This window comes from Octodon degus, unplaced genomic scaffold, assembly GCF_000260255.1.
Source record: "Octodon degus isolate 3935 unplaced genomic scaffold, OctDeg1.0 scaffold00264, whole genome shotgun sequence".
NCBI lineage: Eukaryota > Metazoa > Chordata > Mammalia > Rodentia > Octodontidae > Octodon > Octodon degus.
The window spans coordinates 2,013,667-2,022,087 of NW_004524840.1; positions in this window are offsets into that span (position 1 = coordinate 2,013,667).

Sequence of the window (8,421 nt, forward strand, 5' to 3'; positions counted from 1 at the left end):
CATGCTGATTCTGACAACTTTGACAAAGGGAGAGATCAGAGGTCTTGAGAAAGTTCACTGAACTCACATTTCCTTTGAGCAGTCTTATTCCCCATTCTCTATGCACTCAATTTTATGCAATGCTTTCTAGAGTTGTTTTCAGAAATGTCTCGCAAATAAAGAAAATGAAGGAGATCAATGTATAATTGTTTTGACAGAAGTATTTTCCCAGGTTGATTGGGCCAGAAAAATTATTTGAATTCTAACATGGCATATAATAAATAACATTTTATAAAATGGAGTATTGAGGACATTTTTACTGTAAAATTTCAAAAATTTGAAAGGTAAGTAAATACATAGTATCTTTCAATAGGAACCCATCTCTGAATTGTATCAATCTTCATTATATGTGTATTAATAATCTTGGGATGGGGAGATAACTCAGGAGAATAAGCACTTGCCTGGCAAGCGCAAGGTCCTGAGTTCAATCCCCGGTACCACAAAAAAGAAAATCTTATTCCAGTTTTCTATATTAAAAAGAATTATCTGCAAATGGAATCAATCAACACCAAATTATCTATCATGATTAATTAAAGTATGAATTATATAAAAGTGAATGAATGGCCAAATCAAAAATAACACAAAGTACAAACAAAACCATAGGAGACATACCTATCATAAAGATTTACAAAGAAATATTGTGGTAAATATTCTTTAGAAATTAAAATTTAGACAGAGCACTAGATTACATAAGGATGAGTATGAAATGTTACAACTGTAAAATGTAGTAACTAGAATCAAAAAACTGTAAGTGATTTGAAAGGAAAGTAATGATGCTCTAAAATAAGGAACAATCCTTCCTTCTAGCTGAACTACAGAATATAATTATGGGCTGTGCATAGTGGCACATACATGTAATCCCAGCACTTGGCATGTTTAGGTAGGAGCATCACTATGAGTCTGAGTCCAGTCTGGGCTAACTGGTTGTTCAAAGGCAGCCTTAACTACATGGCAAGATCCCATTTTAAAACAACAACATAAGCAAAAACAAAAACAGCAACAACAAAAAGAATACAAGAACGAACTCAGATCAAGGAATGTAATGGAACATTCCTGGTGCTTAGGAAAATGAGAAGTGATATTTAGTTATATTGCAAATTAAATAAAAATTGGACAAAAAAAGGCAGGCTGGAGAGACAGAGAATATTGTATCAAATGGAAATAAAAGTAAATTTGAAAATGGGTTTAAAATAATTCATAAAATATGGAGATATGAAGAATAAAAATATAAGACAGGAAAAAATATTGGAGACTTTTTGGAAAATATGAGACAATCTAAAAATTATATAAGAAAAATCTCAGAAAAAATAGGACAGGAACAAATTTTAAAGTCAATTTCTTAAGTATTATATAACTTTTTCAAAAATAAAACAACAAAGACATGACAAAATATCCTTCACACATATTCAAGAATCTTAGGATCCTTAAATGAGAATAAATACAAATAAATCTGAGAACAGCAGATAATTCTTAATTGACAAAAACAATGTCAGGTGCTCTTCTGTGAACTTAACCACATATTTACAAAAGTTCTATGGTTTTCAAAAATGTTACAATCCATCTATAAAATTCTTATCTGTGTGCAACAATTGTCTACAATCATCTTAGAAATCTAGAACGTAGACAAAATAGCATTTATATTAAGAAAATAATTTTTTGTCAAAGCTGGTACTAAATTCAAAGTATCTACTTATTTTGTATGTGCAAGCCATTTTCTAGTTCCTAGTCAGAAAAGCAAATATTTTTTACATTCTAGTGAAGAATAGTTATATAGTGAAACTTGCAGAGACAACTGATAATTATGTAATTAGAGACAATAAATATGCATTACCACAATTTATCCTGGAGTTAAATATAGTATCACATTTCCGGATATAAATATCAAAGTATGAAATTATACCATTAAAGGTAAAGCCACTACTCTAATTCCAAGGAAAAGCTGCCCTAGAGAGTAATCTCAACCCCACAAAACACTGAAAATGTTTTGCAATTTTAAGCTTCAGACAGTTTTCTCTAGATTCCAGCAATTTAGCAACCTTGTTTCTAAACGTCTATTTGTCTGCCAAGAAATCCTACTTTATGCCAGATTCTCTTTACTTTGCTCTAGGTATTTTTCCCACTAGATTCTAGTCCTGCTGCTGTCTTTCTATTATGTCTATTCCACTCAAAATCTCTTTATATCTTGAATCCTAAGGACCAGGTTTCAAGTTCTTGTGGTCCAGGCAATGTTAATTCTAGGAACTGCCATTTATCTTGCTTCGGGCCAATATGTACTTCTAACTTTCAATGATTAGTATGTTCTATTTCTCATGAAATTCTTTGTGAACCATTTGTATGCAGTTGATTTCACAGATTCTCTTTATGGACTCTCGTCATGTAAGTGATTACAGATACCAGCTTTGTTCCCCCCAACTTTAACTTTCATATTTTGTATTAGTCATGCCTCAGTAGCACATTGTCATACATCTTATTGGTAGGAGTCAGTTCTCAAAATAATAATCATCTGTCACTGCTCTTAGGGCATACATGATGAGCAAGTGTTTTAATATATCTTTCCAGGAAAATAAATTCATTCACATGTCATTCATACTCTGTTACATGAAGTTTTGACAAGAAATTTTTAAAAACATGTTTATTTTTGGACTTTCCACTTAGCAGGTTAATATAAGTCAGTCAAATAATTATATAATTATAACAGTAGTTTAAGCAGTTAGTGAGCAATTCTTTAACACATAAGAACATTTTCAAGATCTTACCAAGCCTAGAATTAAACGATGCTTCCCAGCAAAAGTAGGCTACAAACTGTGTCTGGTGGAAGAGTAGAAAAAGCTTCATTTGCCTGAGAAGCTCAAACAAGGATACTGAAGCAGATGTTCTCCACTTAATTTTGTGAGAAGGGTAGAATACGTGATTTATGCCCTCCAGCATTCACAATATCCATATTCGCTCACTCTATATCGCTTGCTGTACCTCTTCTTCTGCCCCTTTAGCCAAGGTCTTCCCACTCTTTTCATTTGTTTTCTAACTTTGACCAGTAAACCTGCCTATGCCTCACACTGATACATCTTGAAATGCATTTATGCTTCAGTTTTTTGTGTGTGACAAGAGTCAGTACCTTATTCTGTGGGATGACTTGAGGGTTCCATCTCCTCTTTGGGTCCCATATAGTGACAAGTCTATACGTAAAAACTGAAACTCTAAAGTTTCAAGGAAAAAAAAGGGACATAAGAGAGTAAATTTTCAACCTGATGACATGAAAAGCTTTCATGAGAATATAAAAAAACACTATAAAATAATTGATATACTTGATTTTATCAAAGTGAAAAGTCTTGCTCAAATGGATGCAACTCGAGACCATAGTCTTAAGTGAAATAAATCAAACTCACATGTGTAAACCTTGTATTTTCTCACTAGTGTAAGAAACTGAACAATTAAGATTCAAAGTGTATAATATATATTGGGAATTGGGAAGAAGACATTCAAGATAAAAGACAAACTGCAATGTGAGAAAGGGTAAAGGAAGAAAGGGGAAATGAAAAAAATATTTATACACAAGATAGTTAAGACAGCTATATAGCTAGTTTCTCTTAATTCATTGAATAGAAAGATTTATGTTAATATTGTTTGGACAAGATATGCCTGTATCTTTTTCTCTGAATAACTATTATGAAAACAAAAACACTACAAAGCATTGTTGTAACTCTGCTACTCACCTGCTTGAAACTCTGTTCATTTTTTCTCTTTACAATAAAAAAATGAAAAGAGCAAGAAAAAAGTGAACTATTATTAGCATATGTTATTATGATCATGAGCTTCCTGAGTACAGTAAACAATCACTGGCCAAAAGACAACATGGGAATGGCCAAGAAGTATAAGAAAATATGCTGAACACCACTATTCTTCAAGTAAATGGAGCTTAAAATCACAGTGTGATGGAAGTTAACATCCACCTCATGGGACAAGAAAAATGACACAGTCAAATATTCACGATGACATAGATGATATTAGAACTCTAGGGAATTGTTGGTGAGAGTACGATTCCAAAGCTAATTTAAAAACAATTTGTTGACAATGTATAGAGAAGCACTTCCTCATCCTTCAGAATTCCATTCTGAGGCATTTCTCCTATTAAAAGAAAGCCCTAAAAACCTCCACTAAATGAAGGGAGTGATTAATTTTCAGTATAGCTTTATTGATCAATTCTAAAAAGTTGAGACGACTCAATTCCCACCAACAGAGGAAGTACTAAACTCATTATGATATATTGTCAAAAGGGAACAATGACAAAAATAAAATAAAATTTTAAATAACATAATGTCAAAAGCATTTTGAAAAGGTTATTAACACAAATAAATGCTTTATGGTTTTGTTTTCTATGACATTCTAGAACAATATTAATCTATGGTGATAAAAAAGTCTTATAATAGTAGCATCTGGGAGACACAGATCAATTAAAAAGAAACATGAGGGCATGGTGTCAGGTGGGGAAATGTATATTTTGATTAGGTATGATTACACATGTGCTCATATTTTAAAAAAAACATCTAGTTTTCCTCTTCAATAAAATCTATTCAGTTTGTTTTATGTACATACTAATTGAATTAAATTATTTAAATATTAACGCATCAGAAAATGCCATTTTTCTGCTTAAAAGATTAAATGAGCTTCCTACTGCTTTTATGAAAAAATCTGCAGTCGTGAATTATCCCCAGAAAGACTTTCTGTGAATGGCTCCAAAATAGCGTCATAGACTTATTTTTTTATTTTATTTTTTTCCTTTTCTGTCCATGACTAATCAAAATGCTTTCCGTTTTGTGATTCATATATGAAAATTTTGGCCTTAGAACTATTTCTCCAGGCTCCTGTTATTCATTTCCAACTGATTCTTTAAACTATTTCAAATATTGCTCCTATAGAAAGATGTTCCCAAGTTTTAAGATTAATGAGCTTCTTCTGACACACATTACTTTAGCATCAAAATTTGCTCTTCTCCGTTTCAACATTACTACAAATAACTTTGTATTTCAGAATGCTTTTTCAGACTTTCAACCTTCTCAAAATAAAACCTACGTAATTCTTGACATTTTTATATTACAATTCATTATTATGGAGGAATGAACAAATGAAAACCTTTTTCCAAATATTTCCAATGGTATATCCTCCTAATAAAGATTAAGGTCCGTGATAAGTCTTCAGTAACTACATATTTAGGATTAGAAATGTTTCAGAATTTAGATTTGTTTTGAATTTTTAAATATTTCAGTAAACATAGTAAGCTCTTTTTGAGAATGGGGCTCACATCCAAACAAAAGTCACTTGTGTTTCATATTTACTTCATCCACATTGTCTGAAGGAAATTTTGCATCACACTTTTTCACATAGATATTTTGATTATAATCCACTGCATGAAGTGAGATGTAGAATTTTTTATTAATTGTGTTGCTCTGGAACTTGAAGTTTTTCCAGTTTTGGAGTAATTCAAATTTAGAGTTTTCAGACAAGAGATGCTCAATCCACGCTGGGAATGTTGGCCAATGTGTATGAATGAATGTGTAACATCGACAATTAAATACTTGTTAGTAGGGTAAGGAGACAGGGAAGACAAATCTAGTCTCTCTAATCACTAATAAGATGCACATTAATCTATAGAAATAATTGAAATTAAACATATAGGAAAATTAATTGACAAGAGAATTTCATAGAAAGAATGATTACATCAATTCTTGGAAACCAGTACTGCAAACAGATGACAGATGATGAACAACTTTTGAAATTTTAATTATTTGAGTAACAGATGTTTGGAATATAAGATTGTGAGTCTAAAATTCTTAGCTTTATGCACTGTTAAAGTATGCAGCAGGACCAAGCCAGAGCAGTGGAAACACTATGATCCAGATGAATGTGGTCCAGTCTCCTGTTAGTCATGGAAAGCAGGATTAACTTGATGAAAAGTGGAAGACCAGTATTTGCTGTATTGTACCAAATGATTGGAATAGAGATATAATAAAATCTATTTTCTGGGAAATTTAGTATCACCAAAGACTTAGACTTACAAAACTTCAAGACAGTAAATCTGTGTGGCTTAAGCCCCTTAGTTTGATGGAGTTGGTTATTGCAGTAATGAGAAAGAAACTAAGAAAATGTAAGTGGTCACTACCTTACAGTGGATTAATCATCCTATAAACTTCTTGAAAATTGAAAACATTTTAGGTCAAAAACACATTAAATATTGTAACATATCAAATACTTTAGTTGCACAACCAAGAACCCTATTTACTGTGAATTGATTACTCTTACTGTTGCTTCCCAAAATTCAGAGAGATTATTGTACCACATATGACAAGATTGGGGAAAGACCAAAGTTCAGAATTACAAGTGATGTTTCTGTTTTCATCCCCCTTCCTGTCCTCCATCCCTCTTTCCCTTCCCCCTCCATGATGTGTCAGGTACATATGCAATCTCCAGTCATAGCATGTCAACATTAGGTGCTGCAAATATGCACAAAGAATGGAAGGGGATTAAGTGATAAGTAGATGGGGAGAGATGGAAGATTAGGGAATGAAAAAGGAAAGAAGATGTGTACTTACATGTGCCTCTTCCCCATGGGGCATAATAACACTATGTAATACAGGCATGTATTTATGAAAAAAAATTAAACAAAAAATAAAATGAATTAACTTTAAAAAACAAAGTAATATTTCTATTGAATGTGCATTACTAGTATACCATTCTGAACTGGAAAAATCACAAGTTTAGGCATCATAAATTGAGAGCCCTCCATGCATTTTAAAGCCCCAAAATCAACTCCTGAATCTAGAATTTGATGACAATAAAAGAGAAGACCAAAACCTAACAAAGAAGCTACATTTTCTCCTTGTGAAGGTGTTTCTGTTGCCTATGCTTTGGGGTATGTGACATGACAATTTATCTTGAGTAAATATTACGGACATGGAAAGAACTTTAAATACTTAAATTTTAGAAATCAACCAAATTATGCAAAGGACTGAGATTGTAAAGGAACTTATTTCTTTGTGAAATATACATTGCTGTCATTAAGCTATCTCCAATTATTCATTTGTTGTCCTGTATTTTTTATTTATTCCTGCTATGACTCTTTACTAAACATAATAGTGAAAGAAGAGGGAGAGTAATGAAGAAAAGGACTAGGTGAAAAAAGGGAATAAATAGAACAGATATGAGAAGATGTAAATGAAAAGATTTAGTGACACTGAATCAAGAAAATTAATTGGATAAAGGAGTACTACTCTTAGATCTACAAAGTTTTGATTTTTTCAAATAGATTTAGCTTGGCGAAGAATCAAGGTGCGATTTTATACTTGCTGAGCTTAGTTTTTCTATCTAATGCTTTTCTCATAGTATTTTACATTCTGTGTAAGTCTTCTGTTTAAATACTGATCACAGCAGAACAAATATATGAAATTTAACAAGGTCCAAGGGTCTTTCTGTGTTCCACATTTTATTACTTTCTTAACAAATGAAGAGAACATGATAACATAACAATGCTATTACAATATTAACCTTATTGTGAAGATTCTAATATTTTGCTTTCTATTTCTGATTTCTAAGCACGTTTGAAGATCTTATAAAACAAATATAGGGAAAATATTGGGCCATTACTTGCTATATATAAACACTACATCTCCTTTTAATAGTATCTCACCTTAGTACATTTGAAAGTATATATTTGGCTTGATAGTATCTTTTTCTAAAATTTAAATCAAAGGTGGAAAAAACTAACAAATACAGCCTATCTAATTTTATTTCAAGATAAAAGTGAAATGGTTACTTCTTATGATATTGAAGTTTTGATGTTTTCAAATAGATTTAGCTTGGCGAAGAATCCAAGTGTGATTTCACACTTGCTGAGCTTAGTTTTTCTATCTAAGCTTGTTGCCTTCCTTCTTGTACAAAGGGAGACAATATGAACAGATTGAAAATGTTGATTGGAGTACAGAGATTTAGCTATTAAAAAAAAAAGCTGACATTCTACACTGTGAATGCCTAAAGCTACAAGGGCCCTTTTCGGAAAAAATACACTCATACTTTAATCCTCTTTTTTAGTATTTCCAGGCAAAGACTCCACGATACAAGTCTAAATTCTTATAATGTTAAAATGTATGATAGATTCCATCCTTAGAGATGTACTTCATATTCATCAAGTAAACAAAAGGTTTTTTTTTAGATTTCCTTTGAGAACAAAAATTATGTCTAGAAGCTATGAGAATTTGCAAAACTTGCTGAAAGTGGAGAAAAATATGGAAAATCAAGCCTAATTTAATATGTATACACTCTATATGAACATTCCCAAAGTCATAACCAGAAACATTGACAAAACCATTCCTCATCAGTTTATTACATATA